At 34.7% G+C, this 25,301-nt stretch overlaps 1 protein-coding gene across 2 annotated transcripts in view; it reads right to left on the bottom strand.

Moving 5' to 3' along the window:
• Nucleotides 1-23,668, bottom strand: part of LOC134533289 (ubiquitin-ribosomal protein eL40 fusion protein) — a 64,297-nt gene extending 40,629 nt beyond the window's left edge. The window contains exon 1 of one of the 2 annotated variants that reach the window (XM_063370749.1): nt 23,560-23,668. The gene's annotated coding sequence lies outside the window, so the exon portion shown is untranslated. The remainder of the gene's footprint in view (nt 1-23,559) is intronic. The other variant, XM_063370750.1, reaches the window with a different exon arrangement.
• Between the last annotated feature and the right edge of the window lie 1,633 nt (nt 23,669-25,301).

Raw genomic sequence — 25,301 nt, 5'->3', positions numbered from 1 at the left:
TCCTGTTAAAATCAATTTACAGTATTACGATATGTCTTAATACATTTCAAGTACATTTAATTAAATTTTAAAAAACATTTTGAGATTGCACAACAAAAAAAAAATTATTAAAAAATTTCAGACTGCATTGTTTACATAATACGGCTTGGGCATAATTCCTACGAGGCTCTAATAACATTTTAAGTAACAAAATGTTATATTTCAACTATAATAATTTTAAAAAACATAAACTAGATAGATGCTGTAATTTATCAGTATTATTACTTCAAAATGACGCAAATCAAACAATGTAACTTCGAGGTGTGGGCAAATTGATAGGTTATATATTCTACAAGTAACATACATGTAACACACACTTCATTATCTCATGTTATGGACACATGTTAAGAATAATATTCATATTATGTCTTAGTATTTGTATATCTGTTACTGAAGAAGATATTTGTCCCCAAGATTTATAAAACAACATTTCATGAAAACTTGTGATTACAAGCACGCTCATTTAAAAGAATTGTTACTTACAAGACCTTTGTAAAACAGCCTCCGAATTTCAATGAGAAGTTGGATACTTCCATCATTTCATACAGAACAGTAATATAATTACCACACGAAATATGGGTTATATATTCACTTGTAACAACTTTTTTCCAAGCCCAGCTAGCCACAAGGACCGTCTAACCAGGAGGATATCAGCGTTTTTGCTATTCCAACTGTACTGGAGGAAGACAGTCAAATAGAACTGAATTCCAACGAGAAGTTGGATAGTTATGAGGTGGAAAGCAAACAGGAACATCTCTTTAGCAATTTCAATTTTTCAGTAAAATTATTGGTTTGATTCAAAATTAACGATTTTTTTAATTTTTGCCATTTATTGTAGTTAAGTTTATCCTTTACATCTTGTAATAGATTACAAAACCGATATAATTGGATGAAACAGCTCTGGAAAAGATATAACTTGTCGCTTATGGAGAAATAACATGGGACATGCGACAAGAGGTCCCTTTCCATAAATGCACTGGTCCTCTATGCATTACTTTGAAACAAGCTGCTTCTGCATTCTCCCGACTACTTGATAACCAAGAAGTAGTTGAAAATGATGGCAGTACAACTTGGTTACAGTTGACAACTGTACTGATCTTGTTAACATATTCATATAGTAAATGACCATAATTTGGTAACTAATCTTGTAAAGTATGTGGCTGCACAGAAAATTGTTGCAAATTGTTTTCTACTAATGAATATTTACAAATGCACTATTAATGCACTGAGCTCGATTGTTACAATGATAATGTGAATTTATTACACAAAGTCATCTTAGGCCAACCTTTGAATATATATACTGAATAGAAGTCGCCAGCCCAGGTTAAAATTTCTAATACGGTTTTGAGGTAGTTGGTTAATTCACCGCCGCAATCGCCACCATCTCTAGGGCATCGACTTGTGGTGGTCCCTAGCGGACAAGTGTCGAACTCTTCAAACACCCCTTTCCCCTCCCGTTGGACGACCTCGAGCTGCAGTGAATGATAGGTGGGGGGTGCGGGGAATGACAGCGGGCGACAGTGCTGCACTCTAACGTGTAAATAACAACTAAGACGATACAGGGCGTTACGGCAGCGCACTGCAGCGGTGAAGTTCCCAAGCTGCTCCTCATATGCTTCTGAAAAACGTAGAGTAAATCCTATCCACTCGCGACTTCTATACAGTATATATATTCAAAGGGCCAACTTTGCTGCCTCACATTAGATTCCCATTATCCTCTAGTGTGAAAAAACATACGAGAAAAACCTCACAAACCAGTTACATGCAGTAAGGAAGGTCTGTTAGAAAAAACACCTTTATGTTTGGTCAAAATTTCAAAATTAAGACAAACATTGTACTAAAATGTATAACACTACAGGATTGGTTGCAAAGGACCATGATAACACAGGAAAAATGAAAAAAAGAATGACTTTTTTTCAGATACTGAATTTTTTGTTAAATTTCTTAGTAATTATTCAGAACAGCACGCCATGATATTGCCACATAGTAGTTAAAATATATGAAACTTAAAAGGCTTCTTCTAGAGATGACTCAAACCTGTACACTTTAGGGTTTTTACCAACATTTGGCAAAGTATTTGTCTCGATGTAGTAATGAAACCCAGAACCGATCTGTGTGCTTTATGCCATTAACATTTTACTTCTGGAGCAGCCACGGCTTTAGTTTCAGGAGAGCAAAAGATGCAAATGGTTCAGAAAATAAGATCCCATCTGCAGATCGTTTCTACAGTACGATACTATAAAAAAAATTAGAGACAAATTGGAAAATTATGACAGATCTTCAGTACGTTACAATTTTGATATTGCACATACCTAGCAACCCATTGCAGTCTGGCCCTATCCATTTCTTAGTGCCATTTTAAGGTTGTATTTATAATGTGGTTTGCAAGACAACGAACAACACGTTAACTACCCGATTCCCAAAAGGTTCCAATCTTATTGTGAGCCTGTTCCATCACCACCTGGAAAATAACACTTAAGGCAAACAAACTATGTTTATCCATGCTCACAACTGCATATGACAAAATAAGGATAATATCTTACTGGGGTACTTGACTTGGAGTATTTATGTCAACAGAAAAAAAAATAGTTGAGAGTTCATTCCGGTAGGCCAATCAAAATTTTCCACCGATTCGGCTTTCAGACTTTTGAAGAAAAAAATTCAGGATTACCAATGTCTTTTCTCTGCCTGAATTAGTCAATTGCATTGATCAGTCACACCTGCAACACAAGTGAATTCCGCTGCAATGGTTGCAAATGAGAAAGGCAAAGTTTCCACAAAAATTAATGACTTGCTACAATTTCTTCACACCAATGATGACAAGAAAGCATCCTTTATCACCCAGTATAACCACTTTGAGTTTGATAGTGATTACAAAGGCATAGTTCACTGTTAAACCGAAATTGCTAGAAAGTAGTATGTACACCAGATCTTGGAAACCTAAAATGGATCTGTCGAATTTCCAGACAGACGGAATGCCAATAAAACAAAGAGTACCTGTTTATAAACATTAGAGAATATTGCAAGGATGAGTTCAAGGACCTGTTATACCTTCTGTGGAACTGGAACCAGATGACTGGGCTGGCGGTACTGACCCAGATGACCCTCAACCCGTTCCAGAACATTCAAGACAGCATTGCAAACGCTCAGTTATTTTGAAGATTTCAATATACGAAAAGCTTTTGTTTCATACCTTAATTATTTTTAAATGTAAAAAATATTTTTTGAATTTTTAAGTGTTCTTCAAATGACCATTGTAATTTTAAAAATGAAAATGCCCGTAACTTAAACGAAAAAATCAGACATTTTTGCACCAAATATTTTAGAATTTAGAGCTAAATTCAAAAATATAACTACAAACAGGAAATTGCCGACGAGGTCCCTTTTTGCTTACCACCTCACATCTTATACAGAAAAGTAATAATAACCACAAGAAACATGGGTTGATAATAATCACTTGTAACAACTTTTTCCAAGCCCAGATAGCCACAAGGACCGTCTAACCAGGAGGATATAAGCGTATTTGCTATTCCAACTGTATTAGAGGAAGACAGTCAAATGGAACTGAATTCCAAAGAGAAGTTGGATAGAGAACATATTGAACGACTGTTAACCAGTAACATGTTAAGTGAAATCTTGAATGAAATAGAATTAATTTCCTAAGAGTAAAAAATGTGCAATAAGCAATCATAAATTGTGAGACAGGTGCTTTAACAGCTAACTTGCTAATTGTATATGGGTCAATCCATATCAAGTATCCCAGCACAAGTTGCTTGACCATTTTAGAAAAAAATAATTTTTTGTGTGTGGCCTTACTAGCATATAATAAGTTCAAAACCATATTAATATAATTTTATCATGCTTGGTTTATTAATGGTTGCTAGATTTACATGATCGGGTGCGGCAGTTTTGTGGTTTGCAAGACTTTGGGGGAACTCCAATAAATTTTTATTGGCTGCTTCCGGAAAAATGAATTAAATAGCACTGTACTGAGCATGCTCTGAAGTAACTTTATATGTAGTAAAATATATTTATTTGATTTTTTTATATACGAAAATGGGGTACAAATATAGTCAAAATTTGGGTCAAAAATACGAGATTCAGTGGTGTGAAGTGAAAGGAAGACTTCAAGTCTCAGAGTTGAAATTCACACAGGGAATTCCTTTCTACCAGTAGTCTTTGTATACCAAAAATGAAACCTGAGAAATATTTCCTTTCGTTTCTATGAGCTTGTCAACTTCCCACTTCTTGCATTTTTTTACCAATTTTACACCTAAATATCTCTGGTGGGCAAACTGATAAAAATTTGGGATTATGCCAGAATAAAGCTCTATATGACAGTAAACTCCTGTAAAAATTTGGACTGAGACTGCACTGTGAATGCAGAAAAAAAAATTTTAATGTGTGGAATTTTGCCTTTATACTCTAGGGGTATGTTACTTACCCACCCATTAAAAAAACATCAATTGTATCAACCAATTTCATATAAATAATTAAAATTCATATTACATCACATTTAGAATATTACAATACGTACGTATTATAATGCACTATTAATCTGTACTACAAGGAGCACTGCACATTAATTAGTATTTGTGTTATCTTTGGATATTTTGTCTTATTTATGTATACTTATCAGTATGGAGGGTATCTGTTCAATAGGAAGTTTTACTTCAGAAGAATGTCACATGAATGTTTATGGTAATGTGCCTATGAAAATGAAATTGATAAGTGAGTTCAGTGAGGAAGATAAAAATCTGTTGCAGTTGAGAGTGAATAAGGCTATTTTGACAGTTTGTAAATATCATGAGATCAAGTTTCTATGCAAGTATAATCATATTTTCGGTTGTGTTTGTTGTGACCCGATGCAAGTTCACAAGGTGATATCAAAAGGACTCAGGGAAATTAAGATGAAGCATACTTTTCAAGATGTAAGTTTGAGGTTATGTCTTGTGCCTGGAAAATCTCTGTGCCCAACATGCTACAGTAAGATATTTGTTACCAAAGAAAATGCAAATAATGAGGAAGAGGTTGATGAATTTGTTAACATCAAAGAAGTTGCAGAGAAACTAGACTCTGCTTTTAATATATTGGAACTTTCGCCAAGTACTTCTAAGATCAGAAAACTCAGTTCTAACAAAAGAAACCTAGCAATCAGTTCAAAAGCACAGAGAGTATCAGAAGAAGTAAAGAAGAAGTTGAGATTGTGTTTTGTAGAAAATGATTCAGTTATTCAAGATAAGGACAGTTGTCGAGTATCATCAGAATATAATGAGTTAATCAATAAATTGAGAGCTAAAACTCTTACAGCTAACAAAGAAGACACAGTAAGAATCATCAGTCTTCTCCCTACCTCTTGGTCTTGCGAGAAAATAATGAACGAATTTAAAGTTACAGAGAGTGTTGTGAAAACAACAAGGAAGCTAGTTAAAGAACAAGGAATTTTACCTCACCTAGGAAAAAAGAAAGCTGCTGGAATTATTGATGACATTGCAAAAGAAGTGGAAAGGTTTTATGAAGATGATGAGAATAGTCGTATATGTTCTGGAAAAAAAGACTTTGTAGCTGTGAAAATTAATGGAGAAAAAGTTCACAAACAAAAAAGACTCATTTTGAACAACCTAAATGAACTGTATCTACAGTTTAAGAATGAATATCCAGCATTCAAGATAGGTAGGTCTAAATTTTGTGAGCTGAGACCAAAGTGGTGCATTTTAGCAGGTTCGTCAGGTACACACACAGTATGTGTGTGTCTTTATCATCAGAATGCTAAACTAATGATTGATGGAGCCCGGCTGAATGTAGACTACAAAGAATTGCTCAATATGATAGTGTGTGATTCCAACAACTACTCGTGTATGATGGGTGAATGCCAGCAATGCCCAGGAAAAGAAGTTTTCTTAGAGTTGTTTGCTGAGCTTGAAGAAAGTGATTCTTTGCCTGACAATATTGTCTACAAACAGTGGGTTACTGTTGATAGAGCAGAAATGGTCACAACTGTGAAGCCAAGACATGAATTCATGGAAGATCTGGCAGGAAAGTTAGTTTCTTTGAAACATCATTATATTAGCAAAACTCAATCTCAGTTCTTGAAAGAAAGAAAGATGAATTTGACAGAATACGAGTGCCTGGTCCTAGCTGATTTTGCTGAAAATTACACATTTGTAATTCAAGATGAAATACAATCTGCTCATTGGGCAAAAAAACAGGCCACTCTACATCCATTTGTCTATTACTACATGAACTGAGAAAATATTCAACACAAAAGTGTTTGCATATTCAGTGACAGTTTGGAACATAACACATTGGCAGTTCACACATTTCAAGTTCATCTTTTCAAACATATTACTGAAACTAATCCTGCAATCAAAAAAATTCTGTATTTTCTGATGGGGCTTCCAGCCAATACAAGAACAGAAAGAATTTAATTAATGTCTGCAATCATAAAAAAGATTTTGACCTGCAATGTGAATGGAACTTTTTTGGTTCTTCACACGGTAAGAATGCCTGTGATGGAGTTGGTGGCACTACAAAACGACAAGTTTCACAAGCAAGTCTTTAAAGAACAGCAAATAACCAGATACTTACTCCTCAAGAAATTTTTCAGTACTGCAGCACTCAAATAACTGGTATTTCTTACATATATGTGTCAAGCACAGAGATCTACAATCATGCCACAATGCTGGAACGAAGATCTGCATCTTCGCTGCTTCTGCAACACAGTCGCCTCCTTCGCTGAGCTACCAAAGAATGCACCACACCATTTTTTCTGCACATTTTTCTGACACAAAACTTAACTACCACCGGATAGTTAGGAATCTGAATTGTTACTACCATCTGACGGAAAAAAAAGTCATGCATCAAAATATCCTCCGTAGCATTTGAAGACATTTCTTTAACAGATGTTTTTGTTCTGCCACAGCTAATTGTTTCAAGTCAGAAGAGGAAAAAATATTCCTAAATAGAGGCCTTTATGGTTTGGCCATACTCTATAGCAGGTTATGTTCGACAATGAAATTTGTGAACACTCACTTCTAATGACTGCACTATCCAAGTTTTCAGTTTGCAGCTGACGTCTCCGCTGCTTTGAAGTCCGCACGCTAATTTGTTCCAGGAAAAACTGCCCTCCCCTTCCACATATACTGTCTATACCCATGGTTAATGTGTAAACAAAATCACATGTAGTTACACGCACTAGAACACAATATACTCAAAAGACGTGAATTAAAATAGGAAAAAAAAGTTATTATGATTAACTGTAGTGGAAAAAAACATATTTAATTTTCCCCATCTGGTAAGGGTGTTTGCTGACAAACAATTTAATGAAAACACTACTCCTGTTAAAATCAATTTACAGTATTACGATATGTCTTAATACATTTCAAGTACATTTAATTAAATTTTAAAAAACATTTTGAGATTGCACAACAAAAAAAAAAATTATTAAAAAATTTCAGACTGCATTGTTTACATAATACGGATTGGGCATAATTCCTACGAGGCTCTAATAACATTCTGAGTAACAAAATGTTATATTTCAACTATAATAATTTTAAAAAACATAAACTAGATAGATGCTGTAATTTATAAGTATTATTACTTCAAAATGACGCAAATCAAACAATGTTACTTCGAGGTGTGGGCAAATTGATAGGTTATATATTCTACAAGTAACATACATGTAACACACACTTCATTATCTCATGTTATGGACACATGTTAAGATTAATATTCATATTATGTCTTTGTATTTGTATATGTTACTGAAGAAGATATTTGTCCCCAAGATTTATAAAACAACATTTCATGAAAACTTGTGATTACAAGCGCGCTCATTTAAAAGAATTGTTACTTACAAGACCTTTGTAAAACAGCCTCCGAATTTCAATGAGAAGTTGGATACTTCCATCATTTCATACAGAACAGTAATATAATTACCACACGAAATATGGGTTATATATTCACTTGTAACAACTTTTTTCCAAGCCCAGCTAGCCACAAGGACCGTCTAACCAGGAGGATATAAGCGTTTTTGCTATTCCAACTGTACTGGAGGAAGACAGTCAAATAGAACTGAATTCCAACGAGAAGTTGGATAGTTATGAGGTGGAAAGCAAACAGGAACATCTCTATAGCAATTTCAATTTTTCAGTAAAATTATTGGTTTGATTCAAAATTAATGATTTTTTTAATTTTTGCCATTTATTGTAGTTAAGTTTATCCTTTACATCTTGTAATAGATTACAAAACCGATATAATTGGATGAAACAGCTCTGGAAAAGATATAACTTGTCGCTTATGGAGAAATAACATGGGACATGCGACAAGAGGTCCCTTTCCATAAATGCACTGGTCCTCTATGCATTACTTTGAAACAAGCTGCTTCTGCATTCTCCCGACTACTTGATAACCAAGATGTAGTTGAAAATGATGGCAGTATAACTTGGTTACAGTTGACAACTGTACTGATCTTGTTAACATATTCATATAGTAAATGACCATAATTTGGTAACTTATCTTGTAAAGTATGTGGCTGCACAGAAAATTGTTGCAAATTGTTTTCTACTAATGAATATTTACAAATGCACTATTAATGCACTGAGCTCGATTGTTACAATGATAATGTGAATTTATTACACAAAGTCATCTTAGGCCAACCTTTGAATATATATACTGAATAGAAGTCGCCAGCCCAGGTTAAAATTTCTAATACGGTTTTGAGGTAGTTGGTTAATTCACCGCCGCAATCGCCACCATCTCTAGGGCATCGACTTGTGGTGGTCCCTAGCGGACAAGTGTCGAACTCTTCAAACACCCCTTCCCCCTCCCGTTGAACGACCTCGAGCTGCAGTGAATGATAGGTGGGGGGTGCGGGGAATGACAGCGGGCGACAGTGCTGCACTCTAACGTGTAAATAACAACTAAGACGATACAGGGCGTTACGGCAGCGCACTGCAGCGGTGAAGTTCCCAAGCTGCTCCTCATATGCTTCTGAAAAACGTAGAGTAAATCCTATCCACTCGCGACTTCTATACAGTATATATATTCAAAGGGCCAACTTTGCTGCCTCACATTAGATTCCCATTATCCTCTAGTGTGAAAAAACATACGAGAAAAACCTCACAAACCAGTTACATGCAGTAAGGAAGGTCTGTTAGAAAAAACACCTTTATGTTTGGTCAAAATTTCAAAATTAAGACAAACATTGTACTAAAATGTATAACACTACAGGATTGGTTGCAAAGGACCATGATAACACAGGAAAAATGAAAAAAAGAATGACTTTTTTTCGGATACTGAGTTTGTTGTTAAATTTCTTAGTAATTATTCAGAACAGCACGCCATGATATTGCCACGTAGAAGTTAAAATATATGAAACTTAAAAGGCTTCTTCTAGAGATGACTCAAACCTGTACACTTTAGGGTTTTTACTAACATTTGGCAAAGTATTTGTCTCGATGTAGTAATGAAACCCAGAACCGATCTGTGTGCTTTATGCCATTAACATTTTACTTCTGGAGCAGCCACGGCTTTAGTTTCAGGAGAGCAAAAGATGCAAATGGTTCAGAAAATAAGATCCCATCTGCAGATCATTTCTACAGTACAACAATACTATAAAAAAAACTAGAGACAAATTGGAAAATTATGACAGATCTTCAGTACGTTACAATTTTGATATTGCACATACCTAGCAACCCATTGCAGTCTGGCCCTATCCATTTCTTAGTGCCATTTTAAGGTTGTATTTATAATGTGGTTTGCAAGACAACGAACAACACGTTAACTACCCGATTCCCAAAAGGTTCCAATCTTATTGTGAGCCTGTTCCATCACCACCTGGAAAATAACACTTAAGGCAAACAAACTATGTTTATCCATGCTCACAACTGCATATGACAAAATAAGGATAATATCTTACTGGGGTACTTGACTTGGAGTATTTATGTCAACAGAAAAAAAAATAGTTGAGAGTTCATTCCGGTAGGCCAATCAAAATTTTCCACCGATTCGGCTTTCAGACTTTTGAAGAAAAAAATTCAGGATTACCAATGTCTTTTCTCTGCCTGAATTAGTCAATTGCATTGATCAGTCACACCTGCAACACAAGTGAATTCCGCTGCAATGGTTGCAAATGAGAAAGGCAAAGTTTCCACAAAAATTAATGACTTGCTACAATTTCTTCACACCAATGATGACAAGAAAGCACCCTTTATCACCCAGTATAACCACTTTGAGTTTGATAGTGATTACAAAGGCATAGTTCACTGCTAAACCGAAATTGCTAGAAAGTAGTATGTACACCAGATCTTGGAAACCTAAAATGGATCTGTCGAATTTCCAGACAGACGGAATGCCAATAAAACAAAGAGTACCTGTTTATAAACATTAGAGAATATTGCAAGGATGAGTTCAAGGACCTGTTATACCTTCTGTGGAACTGGAACCAGATGACTGGGCTGGCGGTACTGACCCAGATGACCCTCAACCCGTTCCAGAACATTCAAGACAGCATTGCAAACGCTCAGTTATTTTGAAGATTTCAATATACGAAAAGCTTTTGTTTCATACCTTAATTATTTTTAAATGTAAAAAATATTTTTTGAATTTTTAAGTGTTCTTCTTCAAATGACCATTGTAATTTTAAAAATGAAAATGCCCGTAACTTAAACGAAAAAATCAGACATTTTTGCACCAAATATTTTAGAATTTAGAGCTAAATTCAAAAATATAACTACAAACAGGAAATTGCAGACGAGGTCCCTTTTTGCTTACCACCTCACATCTTATACAGAAAAGTAATAACAACCACAAGAAACATGGGTTGATAATAATCACTTGTAACAACTTTTTCCAAGCCCAGATAGCCACAAGGACCGTCTAACCAGGAGGATATAAGCGTATTTGCTATTCCAACTGTATTAGAGGAAGACAGTCAAATGGAACTGAATTCCAAAGAGAAGTTGGATAGAGAACATATTGAACGACTGTTAACCAGTAACATGTTAAGTGAAATCTTGAATGAAATAGAATTAATTTCCTAAGAGTAAAAAATGTGCAATAAGCAATCATAAATTGTGAGACAGGTGCTTTAACAGCTAACTTGCTAATTGTATATGGGTCAATCCATATCAAGTATCCCAGCACAAGTTGCTTGACCATTTTAGAAAAAAATAATTTTTTGTGTGTGGCCTTACTAGCATATAATAAGTTCAAAACCATATTAATATAATTTTATCATGCTTGGTTTATTAATGGTTGCTAGATTTACATGATCGGGTGCGGCAGTTTTGTGGTTTGCAAGACTTTGGGGGAACTCCAATAAATTTTTATTGGCTGCTTCCGGAAAAATGAATTAAATAGCACTGTACTGAGCATGCTCTGAAGTAACTTTATATGTAGTAAAATATATTTATTTGATTTTTTTATATACGAAAATGGGGTACAAATATAGTCAAAATTTGGGTCAAAAATACGAGATTCAGTGGTGTGAAGTGAAAGGAAGACTTCAAGTCTCAGAGTTGAAATTCACACAGGGAATTCCTTTCTACCAGTAGTCTTTGTATACCAAAAATGAAACCTGAGAAATATTTCCTTTCGTTTCTATGAGCTTGTCAACTTCCCACTTCTTGCATTTTTTACCAATTTTACACCTAAATATCTCTGGTGGGCAAACTGATAAAAATTTGGGATTATGCCAGAATAAAGCTCTATATGACAGTAAACTCCTGTAAAAATTTGGACTGAGACTGCACTGTGAATGCAGAAAAAAAAATTTTAATGTGTGGAATTTTGCCTTTATACTCTAGGGGTATGTTACTTACCCACCCATTAAAAAAAACATCAATTGTATCAACCAATTTCATATAAATAATTAAAATTCATATTACATCACATTTAGAATATTACAATACGTACGTATTATAATGCACTATTAATCTGTACTACAAGGAGCACTGCACATTAATTAGTATTTGTGTTATCTTTGGATATTTTGGCTTATTTATGTATACTTATCAGTATGGAGGGTATCTGTTCAATAGGAAGTTTTACTTCAGAAGAATGTCACATGAATGTTTATGGTAATGTGCCTATGAAAATGAAATTGATAAGTGAGTTCAGTGAGGAAGATAAAAATCTGTTGCAGTTGAGAGTGAATAAGGCTATTTTGACAGTTTGTAAATATCATGAGATCAAGTTTCTATGCAAGTATTATCATATTTTCGGTTGTGTTTGTTGTGACCCGATGCAAGTTCACAAGGTGATATCAAAAGGACTCAGGGAAATTAAGATGAAGCATACTTTTCAAGATGTAAGTTTGAGGTTATGTCTTGTGCCTGGAAAATCTCTGTGCCCAACATGCTACAGTAAGATATTTGTTACCAAAGAAAATGCAAATAATGAGGAAGAGGTTGATGAATTTGTTAACATCAAAGAAGTTGCAGAGAAACTAGACTCTGCTTTTAATATATTGGAACTTTCGCCAAGTACTTCTAAGATCAGAAAACTCAGTTCTAACAAAAGAAACCTAGCAATCAGTTCAAAAGCACAGAGAGTATCAGAAGAAGTAAAGAAGAAGTTGAGATTGTGTTTTGTAGAAAATGATTCAGTTATTCAAGATAAGGACAGTTGTCGAGTATCATCAGAATATAATGAGTTAATCAATAAATTGAGAGCTAAAACTCTTACAGCTAACAAAGAAGACACAGTAAGAATCATCAGTCTTCTCCCTACCTCTTGGTCTTGCGAGAAAATAATGAACAAATTTCAAGTTACAGTGTGTTGTGAAAACAACAAGGAAGCTAGTTAAAGAACAAGGAATTTTACCTCACCTAGGAAAAAAGAAAGCTGCTGGAATTATTGATGACATTGCAAAAGAAGTGGAAAGGTTTTATGAAGATGATGAGAATAGTCGTATATGTTCTGGAAAAAAAGACTTTGTAGCTGTGAAAATTAATGGAGAAAAAGTTCACAAACAAAAAAGACTCATTTTGAACAACCTAAATGAACTGTATCTACAGTTTAAGAATGAATATCCAGCATTCAAGATAGGTAGGTCTAAATTTTGTGAGCTGAGACCAAAGTGGTGCATTTTAGCAGGTTCGTCAGGTACACACACAGTATGTGTGTGTCTTTATCATCAGAATGCTAAACTAATGATTGATGGAGCCCGGCTGAATGTAGACTACAAAGAATTGCTCAATATGATAGTGTGTGATTCCAACAACTACTCGTGTATGATGGGTGAATGCCAGCAATGCCCAGGAAAAGAAGTTTTCTTAGAGTTGTTTGCTGAGCTTGAAGAAAGTGATTCTTTGCCTGACAATATTGTCTACAAACAGTGGGTTACTGTTGATAGAGCAGAAATGGTCACAACTGTGAAGCCAAGACATGAATTCATGGAAGATCTGGCAGGAAAGTTAGTTTCTTTGAAAAATCATTATATTAGCAAAACTCAATCTCAGTTCTTGAAAGAAAGAAAGATGAATTTGACAGAATACGAGTGCCTGGTCCTAGCTGATTTTGCTGAAAATTACACATTTGTAATTCAAGATGAAATACAATCTGCTCATTGGGCAAAAAAACAGGCCACTCTACATCCATTTGTCTATTACTACATGAACTGAGAAAATATTCAACACAAAAGTGTTTGCATATTCAGTGACAGTTTGGAACATAACACATTGGCAGTTCACACATTTCAAGTTCATCTTTTCAAACATATTACTGAAACTAATCCTGCAATCAAAAAAATTCTGTATTTTCTGATGGGGCTTCCAGCCAATACAAGAACAGAAAGAATTTAATTAATGTCTGCAATCATAAAAAAGATTTTGACCTGCAATGTGAATGGAACTTTTTTGGTTCTTCACACGGTAAGAATGCCTGTGATGGAGTTGGTGGCACTACAAAACGACAAGTTTCACAAGCAAGTCTTTAAAGAACAGCAAATAACCAGATACTTACTCCTCAAGAAATTTTTCAGTACTGCAGCACTCAAATAACTGGTATTTCTTACATATATGTGTCAAGCACAGAGATCTACAATCATGCCACAATGCTGGAACAAAGATTTGAAAACTGCAAGCGAGTTACTGGAATAAGAAGCTACCATAGGTTTGTGCCTGTAAATGAGAGCACTGTAAGGTGTTATGTTAGTTCAAATCCAGAAAATGTTGAAGACTTTCAAGTCAGCAAAACAATTCCCTTGAATGTGGACATAAGTGATATAGTTGCATGTATCTATGATGGACAATGGTGGTTGGCTGAAGTTGATGACATCAGCAATGAAAATATGGATATCCATGTAAAATTTTACCATCCATCAGGACCCAGTACATCATTCAAGAAACATGTTAATGATTCTACCTGGGTGCCATTTAACAGAATTCTGAGGAAACTTACACCACAGGAACTTACAACATCCACGGGACGTACACACAACATTTCTAACATTTTTTGTGATGAAATTTCTGTGTTACTTAACAGTCATGCTTGCTGATTTTTGGTTAAGTTTTAAACACTTAAGATTGTAAAGTACATGTATTGTAAATATGTGATATGATAAATCGTGTATCTGTACGCATGCATGTTATAATAGTTTAATGTGCATAATTGCCACATTTCAAACTTGTTTTTATGCACTCACAGACAAATCTGAAAGTCCAAATTTTTACAGGAGTTTACTGTCATATAGAGCTTTATTCTGGCATAATCCCAAATTTTTATCAGTTTGCCCACCAGAGATATTTGGTGTAAAATTTGTAAAAAATGCAAAAAGTGGGAAGTTGACAAGCTCATAGAAACGAAAGGAAATATTTCTCAGGTTTCATTTTTGGTATACAAAGACTACTGGTAGAAAGGAATTCCCTGTGTGAATTTCAACTCTGAGACTTGAAGTCTTCCTTTCACTTCACACCACTGAATCTCGTATTTTTGACCCAAATTTTGACTATATTTGTACCCCATTTTCGTACATAAAAAAATCAAATAAATATATTTTACTACATATAAAGTTACTTCAGAGCATGCTCAGTACAGTGCTATTTAATTCATAATTTCGGAAGCAGCCAATAAAAATTTATTGGAGTTCCCCCAAAGTCTTGCAAACGTCAAAACTGCCGCACCCGATCATGTAAATCTAGCAACCATTAATAAACCAAGAATGGTAAAATTATATTATTGTGGTTTTAAACTTCTTATATGCTAGTGAGGCCACACACACAAAATTATTTTTTTCTAAAAAGGTCAAGCAACCTGAAAAATTAAAATTGGGGCATTTGATATGGATTGACCCATATGAGAATATGCAAAATGCATATTACAGGGTATCCATACAAATTTGAGGAAAAATTTCCCTGACTTCACCATGACTAAATTATTAATTTCCATGACCAAAATTTTTTTTTAAGTACTAAGTGGTTATAACAGAACCTTGCATATGCCATTTGACAGTGTGCATGACTATGCACTAAAACACCATCTGGAAAAAGAATGTGTCCAAAGCTGGGTGCTGACATACCGGAGCACATTTCCCCTGACTCCCTGTTATGTCCAAAATATGAACACCCTGCATTAATACTAGTGTCAGGGTATTTACTTGAAGCATAAGTAAATATTACTAAATTTAATATCACAAACAAGAATGTAGAAAAAATTCAATATTAAAAAAATTGATTTATTTTTAAAAGTTAATTATCTAAAATAAACAGCACACACGTACTTAATCCAGATTGAAAATGTCTACAGATTATATATTTCTGGCTCACATCCAAGGTTAGTAGAGAGAGGTTGTCTCAATCCCATAAGAACAATGTAGACAGCCCGACACTCCGCTCTGACGTCATCTGCAGCCCCGCCGTTCCCAGCCGTAATACTACACCTGCTGACTGACGGCTTTCTCTTATCAGCTCGGCTCGTTTCACATGTCTGATACACAATACTTATAGTATTTCATTTATGCTTTGTGGATTACTGTTAATTATAATCGTTTTGATCTGCTTTTAAAATGACAACATGTGACTGAAAACAAGGATGAATTATTATTTCAACATATTTTTTCAGTGACAGTAAAAATTTTCAAAATATCAATGATGTATCCATGAATTTTTAAAAATTAATATAAGTAACATGTAACTAGTAAACAAAATGGTTTATTTGTATTTATTTCTCAGTAAGATTATAATATTTAAAATAATTGCATATCAATTTATTAGTGTTTAATAAAAGTAGCCATAGCTCATTAAAACGTTTTGGGAATGTTTGCAATATAAATAAACTGATTTAAAAATAAATTTCTAACATGAATACAGCAGTTTTTCGTGTAATCGTTTCATCCTCTTTTGCATCATACTCGAGCGTTTTCTTCACTTTTACTTCTTCAAAGAACAACAATGCGTTCGAAGTCTAGCAACGAAGAACGTGCTACATTCAAAAATTCGAACATGTTTACTAGGATACCTTTTCTCGTGTCAAATGAAGATGCCCATCGTTGATAAGTTGAAAGTCTAGGCAATGGGAAGTTAAGTTTATGTTTTAAAAATAAATAACATCGCTTACTGAAATAACGCAAAGTGAAAGCGAGATATTTTTCCTCATTGGTCCAGTTTACTCTTTTTTTCAACGAAAGTAATAAGTTAATTTGATTTTTTGAAGAAAAAAAAACACTTGAAAGAATATTCCGCATGCGGAACTCTAACGAAGAACGGTTTTTTGTTTGTTTTTAAGATTTACGTTTTCTTTTTTGAGTTTTTTCATGACTTCCAAATTGAAAACTGACTTTCTTTCGGCAAGAACGAAATTTTCTTTAAGAATTTGGATTTCCTTCCAAAGCATTTCAACCGAGTCATTGTTAGAACAAGACTTTGAATGCTTTAACTGACTACAAGAACATGTTTCTTGCTCACATTTTCATTTGAATCTACGATTAATTTACATAACATTTTTTTTTTGTTTTCCCTGCATTTAACTCGGTCTTCTCGGCGCACACGACTTTCCAATTTTCTACAGGTGGTGTAATTCGAAGTTTTAATGAAGGTACAGCATTTGGTTTAAGACTTCTTTTAGCGTATGTATTTAACATCTCAGCTTTCAAGTCGCGCTCGTATGTATGTAAGTTGTTTTTGGATTCCACTCACCATCACGTCAGCATTTCTGAACCCACACTTTCAACAGATGATCATCACGTGGGAATCGATGATATTTTATATGATTTGTTTCAGGTAAAGATTTTGTTTTTACCAAACTATTTGTACACACAGCCACTGTACACCGCGTACCTGGCATTGTAATGTTTAAATACAACTTTTTAACAGCGTTTAGCCTACCAAAACAAATTCACTTTAAATTCGTGTTCTTAACATTTTGCCTGCTAGTTATAATTAACGAAGCACCTATGCACTTATGTTATAAGCAACACTAACATTTTATAACACACGCTCTCTCAATTAATCTCCTCACAACAATACCTCTCCCTGCATTACGCTGTAGTTTGACTCGTTATTACGAGCAGATGTGCTTGTAAACAAAGTAACTGATAGGAGCGGACGGGCTGGCAAGCCAAGCCGGGGCTGCAAGTGACGCGATGCGCAGAACGATGCGCAAGCGATCGAGGCAACCTCTCTCTATTAACCTTGGCTCACATCAGGAAAACTTAACTTCTTGTTTGTATGGATAACTCTTACCTCACTATTTAAATAACTTTAATCAGCATGCCATGTATACAGGCACAAGTAGATTTTATTTTTACGAACATTCTGGAAACTAGTATAGGTATATAAAGAAATCACCCGTCAGAAAATTTGCAAAAACCTTTTAACAGATTTGATAACTGTTCCTCAGGAGTTAAGTACTTTTTGTCTTTTAATCCCTTTCATTCCTACCGCTTGAGCTAATAGCATTATCAAAAAAAAATTTCGGGTACTCATAGATGCAGCATAATTATTTTTAATTGATACAATATTTTGTATATTAAGGGAGTAAGGTGGTGATTTTTTTAATTTTTCATAACAACTGTCGGCCTGATTTTATCCATTAATGAACTTAACCAAGAGTTTCCATCGTTATATTTTATGAATCAGTCTGATAATTTGTGTAAAATACCACTCACTATCTTGTCAATAAAAAAATGGAATGAGATGTAATAACCAAAAGTACTCATAAATTATGTGCATATAAAATAATGGAGTAGATGAAAACACTATAACAATATTGTTCAACATGGTAGCAGTGATGTCATTAACACCTCTACATTCTTAAGGGACTAAATCAGGAATATGGCACTTTTCGGCGAGGAACATTCATAGGCTTGTTTTTTTTACAGCCATAGCTATTCTAGTAGGTAACACAATTAGTTCATTTAATATAAACTGTATCATATTTTAATATATATATATATACTACAATCCCACCTGATTAAATATACAGGTATTTTATGTTACCACATTTGTATAGTTTAATTGGTTATTATTTTTACCATGATTTTAAGTTATCAGATTTCATAAAGTATACTTCAGTCCTACCTATTCTAGTATAGAACAAGTAATACAAATATATTCTGTACTCTAATTTTTCAAGAAAAGTATTTTGTGCTAAACAAGCATATAAATTTTTCTAGTCCAAATCCCCTATTCCCAAGCTTGTACCATAAGAACGTATATAATTACTTCATCATTACCTTATTGGGACTTCTTCAATATCGCTGATGTAAACTTATTGAACCTTTTTAATAGCGGAACTAAGGTCTCCAAACATTTTGCTTTGTTTCTATTTCTTTAACGCTTGCGAAACCAAACTCACCTAGGAAATTAACTTACCTTATAAATTGTATTATTCACCCACCATAAGAAAACAAATATTGGTATTTATTTACTTGGGCGCTATTTCCGAAAAAAAATGTTAAAAATCCGAAAATACCTTTATTTTATGCTCTTCAACTTCCTCTTTTCATTAAAAGCGGCGGAGATTAGAAATTCCAAATACTTTAGGAGATATCGAATTTTTAAATTTCTTCATATGTAGTTGAGCGGTATTTGCGAAAAAAAATGTTAAAAATCCGAAAATACCTTTATTATATGCTCTTCAACTTCCTATTTTCATTAAAAGCGGCGGAGATTAGAAATTCCAAATACTTTAGGAGATATCGAATTTTTAAATTTCAGCACAAAACCAGCGCATTCCTGTGGCGTGCGTGCACAATTGTTTTTTGTTTACGTACGAGTATTTGTTTTTTTTTTTATTGGATAATGATGTCACGTGATTGTTCGTGATAGGCCAGAATTCAAATGAACTAATACGTGATTATTTAGTTCAATTATTGTTTAAAACGGTGTTTAATTACCGCCTCCAACTTAGGTGAGTTTTTAACGTTTCTAATTTTAATGTCTTATTTGTTATTTTGATATTGTTGCGCAAGTAATAAGTAACAAAAAAATTTACGTGAGGTTACTGTACATCCTTTGTTACGGGTTTGTTAGGTAAGGTCAGTTACATTATAAATAATTTAAAACTAAAGAATAATTAAAATTAATTCACATTATTTTTAATATCACCTTAGTTTGAAAGTATTTATAATGTAACTGACCTGACCTAATCGACCATTTTAGTTTACTGTTCACCCTCTGTCCGGGTTTGTTTGGTCAGGTCAGTTACATTATAAATATTTTAAAACTAAACAGCCATTAAAATTAATTCACAAAATAATTTTTAATGTCGGCTTAGTTTGAAAGTATTAATAATGTAACTGACCTGACCTAATCAACCATTTTATTAATTACGCATTCACGATTCACGAACACGGAAAAATAACAAAAATGGCGCCGCTCGAATGGTTCCACAGGTCTTGTATTGCAAAAATAAAAAATTCAATATCTCCTAAAGTATTTGGAATTTCTTATCTCCGCCGCTTTTAATGAAAAGAGGAAGTTGAAGAGCATATGATAAAGGTATTTTCGGATTTTTAACATTTTTTTTTGCAAATACCGCTCAACTACATATGATGAAATTTAAAAATTCGATATCTCCTAAAGTATTTGGAATTTCTTACCTCCGCCACTTTTAATGAAAAGAGGAAGTTTAAGAGCATAAAATAAAGGTATTTTCGGATTTTTAACATTTTTTTTTCGGAAATACCGCCCAAGTAAATATTTACCCAAATATTTAACATATCACAAATTTTTAAGACTAAAAAAACGGATCTATAGTATGAGCCAAAAGTGCTCTCATCCAGTGACCATTTCATTTACAACTTTTTATTTTCCCATGATAATCAAGAATGTTAGATGTATTTGTATTCTCAAGTGCATTCTCTAAAGGCTCCCTCCCATACTTATAATTGGATTCAGTGTGTTGCATTATTGGGAAAAAAATTATTTTCTTTATTAGTGAAAACATGTGAAAAGTCGACATTTGTAAATGCAAAGAAGTGGAAATAACACAAATATTGTATGCTGTGAAGTAAAAAAAATGTTAAGGATTACGTAAATGCTTTGTTTCATAATTACGGTTACTTTCTTTGCTGTGTAGGAAACAATCTGTTTCGATGTGCCACAATGTAAACACGGTTCTGTTTTCGCAAACTAGAATGCACGAGTTAGTACGGCTGGCAGGTAGTTGACACTGCGCTGTTGCCAAGTGTTCTTTCGCCCGTTCTGTTCTCAACTAACAGAAACACGAATGAATATCACACAGCATTTAACTTAACGCTTACTTAGCTGCTAAGAGTTTGTAATATTTATATAAGTTAAATAAGTTTTAATCATTACCACAATAACTGTACAGCATTATGTAAACAGAAAAAAAAGATTCTAAGCTTCCAAAAGATTTCTTTTGAAATCAGTTGCTGAAAATTAGTTTATAATACTACAAGAAAGATATTGTAACTTTCTAAAACACACTGCTTTGCTAATTTTTGCATGTATGAAATAAGGTAAGTGCCCCGGTACTCGTCACTGCTCCAATGGTCGTCACTAGCAACTTCAAATGTAAATAATAGTGAAGTAGCTCAATATATCGCCAACTTAAATATTGACAAAAATTTGGTCGACGTTCTAGCTGAAATTACCACAATAGTTTTCGGAACAAACACTATTTTCAATCAAAAAAAGTCCGTGCATCAAAAGTTCGTAGAGCAGTGAAGATAAATAGGGGAATTCCTATACTAAAACACTAAGGACGTTAGTGCACATTTTTACTTCTAATTCTGTAATTTTTCATGTTTATTCGTTTTGTTTTGTGCTGAATGTGTTAGTTAAATGTTCTTGAAGAGGTGAAAGTGTTTATTTAAAAAAATTCGTTTTCTTTGTATGATTTAGTTAGGGTGACGAAAACTGGATCAATAAAAACCTTGTATTGCTAGTGTTCGTCATACCTGACGAGCACTGGTACATTTAATATTTGATTTAAAGTTGTGCTAAGTTACACCCTAAAGTTCTTAAATAATATTGGTTCTTTGTTGTTAATAGACAAAGTACGTTATTACGATCAGATCCAGTAGTCGTCACCTATGACGACTTCCGATGCATGTGTATGACGACTTCTGGGTCGGAAATTACTTTACTTTATTGATTGCAAAAATTGTGTAGGCATTGTTGTTTACATTAATTTAGGGGTCATTCGATATATATTTTGACATTAATAAGTAAACTAAACATTGTAATGTGTCTCGTTCTTTAATTACAGGGCAAAATGCCAAAACGGAAAATACTGTTGTATGAAGAGTCAGCCATGGAAGCTGCTCTTAAAGATGTAGCGAATGGTATGAGTATAAAATGAGCAGCGGAAAAAAATAGTGTGCCAAGGAACACATTGTCCGATAAACACAAAGGCAAATCGCCCTTGGGTAGGAAGATGGGCGGGCCCTGATTCATTTTTATATTTTACTTGTGATACCGCATAACATGCTATGTTATGTTGCAGCAACGAATTGAGTCGTATTGCGTACGCGTACAGTATGACGTCGCATAAATAATAATAAATAGAATATAAACAATTAACAATATTTGATAATTAAACAGTTTTTGTTAACCAAGAAACAATTAAATCTCATTAGAGCGGCTTTATTATATCTCTTTTAAGATAAGAACAAAAAAACGTGAAAATACGCGATAGTGAAAAACAAAAACATACATATTTCTAATTTGTAAAAAAATACTTTGTTACGTTGTTTCTGTTCCAATCTCAAACTTTGTCTACACACATAATACCTTTAATAAACAGTAAAAAAACTCAGACGAGGAATTTCCAAATTATACTTTATTAATAAACAAACATCGTTCTTTGTATCGTAAATTCATTGAATATGCGCGCGCATGCGTAAAATATACGAGAAATGCGAGTAACAAAATGCAGCCGTGTGTAACGTTTCGTTACTCGTTACTAGACGGCACACCCGTTACTCAGTAACGAATACATTCGGTTTGCTACAGCTTTATGTGCTGTCCCTCTTTGTTCCGTGAGTGCTGTAAGTAAATTCAAAATTTAATGAGGATTATTCATTATATTACTGAACGATCTTTATGAAATGCCATTTTGATGTTTAAAATGTAGTACCAAATAAAATTTGAAGCCCAAATAGTACAATACTATCATTCTGGATCCATGAATTAAAACTAATGCAGCCGAAATCGCACATGACGACTACTGGCACAAACATGTGACGAACACTGGCAAACACGAAAATTTGCGTGACGACTACTGGCTCGAAATCACACTTTTTTCAAAATTATAAATCTACAAAAATAATTTGTGTTTATCGAAGAGTGTTGGATAGCATTGTAGAGTAAAGTTTGAGGTTAAAAACAAACATGTAGGGGCAGTAATACACCTACAAGGTTATGTACACAATTTTTTTTTTATAAAACTCTTCTCAGCATGACGACTACTGGTACATCTACCTTACTTTGAGATATTGCATATTTATTACAAAAATTGATGCATAATTTTATATTTTAAGTTTCATTATATTACAACTTTTCTTAAAACCACAGAAAAGATTGAATATTAAATAATTTGAATATTTTGTTTTATTATGATTATTAATGACCGCAGTTAATATTAGAAAGCTTTCAGTAAAAGGATTATTTTCAGTATCCGAGGTACTCGGACAACACAAAGCATAAATAACCGGGTAGGATTTGAACCCATTATTACTGCGAACACTATTTTGTAGTAATACATTTGTTTTTACGCAGCCTAAATGTACAAATTCACAAATGAAATATCTTAAATTTCAATTGAATGTGTCTGTTCCATTTACAAAAAAAATTAGCTTCAAAAATATTATGCTCAAATCGTTCTCTACGACTAAATTTTATTCGCTCCTAATTCTTACAACCCCTAGAGAGGAAAACGTGCAAAAATGACTATATTTATCAACGGTTTCAGACCTACGAACACAAGCAATCGCCATTATCTAATTTCATTCTTGAAATTAAATGTTTAATACAATACTGAAGTACTCGTTTTCGTATTACTCACATTACAGTAACAACGATTTAGTAATTGCTACATTACAAAACCACTCACTGTTTTTTCTTGAGCAGCTAAATTCCTTCAGCCAAAAACGTGGAACATTATCACACAACCGATTTATAAAATAAAGGATATGAGATCAAAGCGGAAGCACAGAGTAAAACAAAATCGTTTCTTTTGCATGTTAAATATCTGGCTTAAGTTCCACATACAGCCATAACAAAAGTGATTCCAAATCTCGCATATTTTTCTTATATATATATTTAATATTTTGATCTTAGGATTCCATGTGAAGGTAAAGGCCCTGTCACACTGTCAAATATATTGTCTCCAATATATTGGACAACAAAATTTGAAGGGTGATTTTGGATGAAATACGTCTTCAAATATATTGTATTCAATATTATTTGATGAGCACTGTAAAATATATTTGAAGTCATTTCACACTATCAATTTTCTTTGAGTGAGCTCGTTTTACCAAACATTTGACGCCGACCGCCAATGCTCCTCTGTCGCATAGACCGCTATGCCTCATCAACGTCTCGCAAAAGCGTGTGCACCGAACGCGCCCGTGCGCGCAGCAAAGTGCAGTTCGTGCGACAAGGCGAACGCCATACAACGAGTGCTACACCGGCGCAAGGATCCGGCTGGGTGTGGCATATCCTTCCGCCGCACTACAACAAATTGTTATAATTATGTTTTTCCACAGGATTTTATTAAACATTATTTTTTATTAATTAATAATTAAGTCTTTGCAAAATCATGTTTCAATGTGCGATTTGTCCCGAACCTGGCCGGTTCAGTTTCCCGCGAAATTCACACGTTTCCGCGGGAGGGCTGGCGGGGGAGGGTCGTGCGCGGCGACACCTGCAGTGTTCTTCGAGAGCTCAACCAGGCCGGCAGCCAGCGCGCAACGCGGAACCTTCAACCTTTGCATTCACCGACATGTAGTTTTCCATAGTGTAATTTCTTTTCAACCTTTTGTACAGTTCCGCGGTCGGCCTAAATTTACCATGAGGTACTTAACTTAATTCAATCAGTGCTCCGAGATGAGTGTTCCACGTCATACGTAAGTACTGTGGGGAGAGTATGTGGTTTTACGTCGGCGCTTCACGCCCAACCTAGCCTACAGGCTACTTAGTTTTGGCCCGCACGGGGCAGCCAGCAGGCGACACGTGCCATCAAACTTAATAACGATTCAGTCCCTGGGACACACTTAGACACCACGTAGAGTCGCCGGAGACACGGGCCTACGTGCTGCTAGCTCAGTTTATCAAGTGTAATATGTTAGTGGAATAGTTGTTCGCCTAAGTGTAATTCGTCATGTCAGGGCTTAAGTATCACCGTCGTACGGCAGTGCGCCACCAAACTTAATAACGATTCAGTCCCTGGGACACACCTAGACACCACGTAGAGTCGCCGGAGACACGGGCCTACGTGTTGCTAGCCCAGTTTATCCAGAGCTAGGTATTAGTGTAGTGTATTGTGCTTCAAAATATCGTGTGCCATGTCAGAGTGTCTTTTGTAACTTTCGCGTCACGTATACGAGTCTGCCCCTCACGCGCATAAGACTCGTGAGCCGCCACTGAGGAAGTGAGCTGCGCGTGTGACTAGTCGCGTCGGGCAAACCGTTACGGCCAGAACGGGCAGCACCATGTATTGGGTTGTGCTGTATTAAATTCACCAACTATCTGAAGAAGTTTTGTGTTATTATTCAGGCGTCCCGAGTGGCCTCAACAGCTCGGGGGGCCCTACTGCATTGACCCCTACCTCTAGCCACAAGGCCGAACCTTCCC

The sequence above is a fragment of the Bacillus rossius genome, chromosome 6, assembly GCF_032445375.1.
Source record: "Bacillus rossius redtenbacheri isolate Brsri chromosome 6, Brsri_v3, whole genome shotgun sequence".
NCBI lineage: Eukaryota > Metazoa > Arthropoda > Insecta > Phasmatodea > Bacillidae > Bacillus > Bacillus rossius.
The sequence above is the reverse complement of the archived record's forward strand: the minus strand, read 5'-3'. Positions and strand labels throughout refer to the sequence as shown.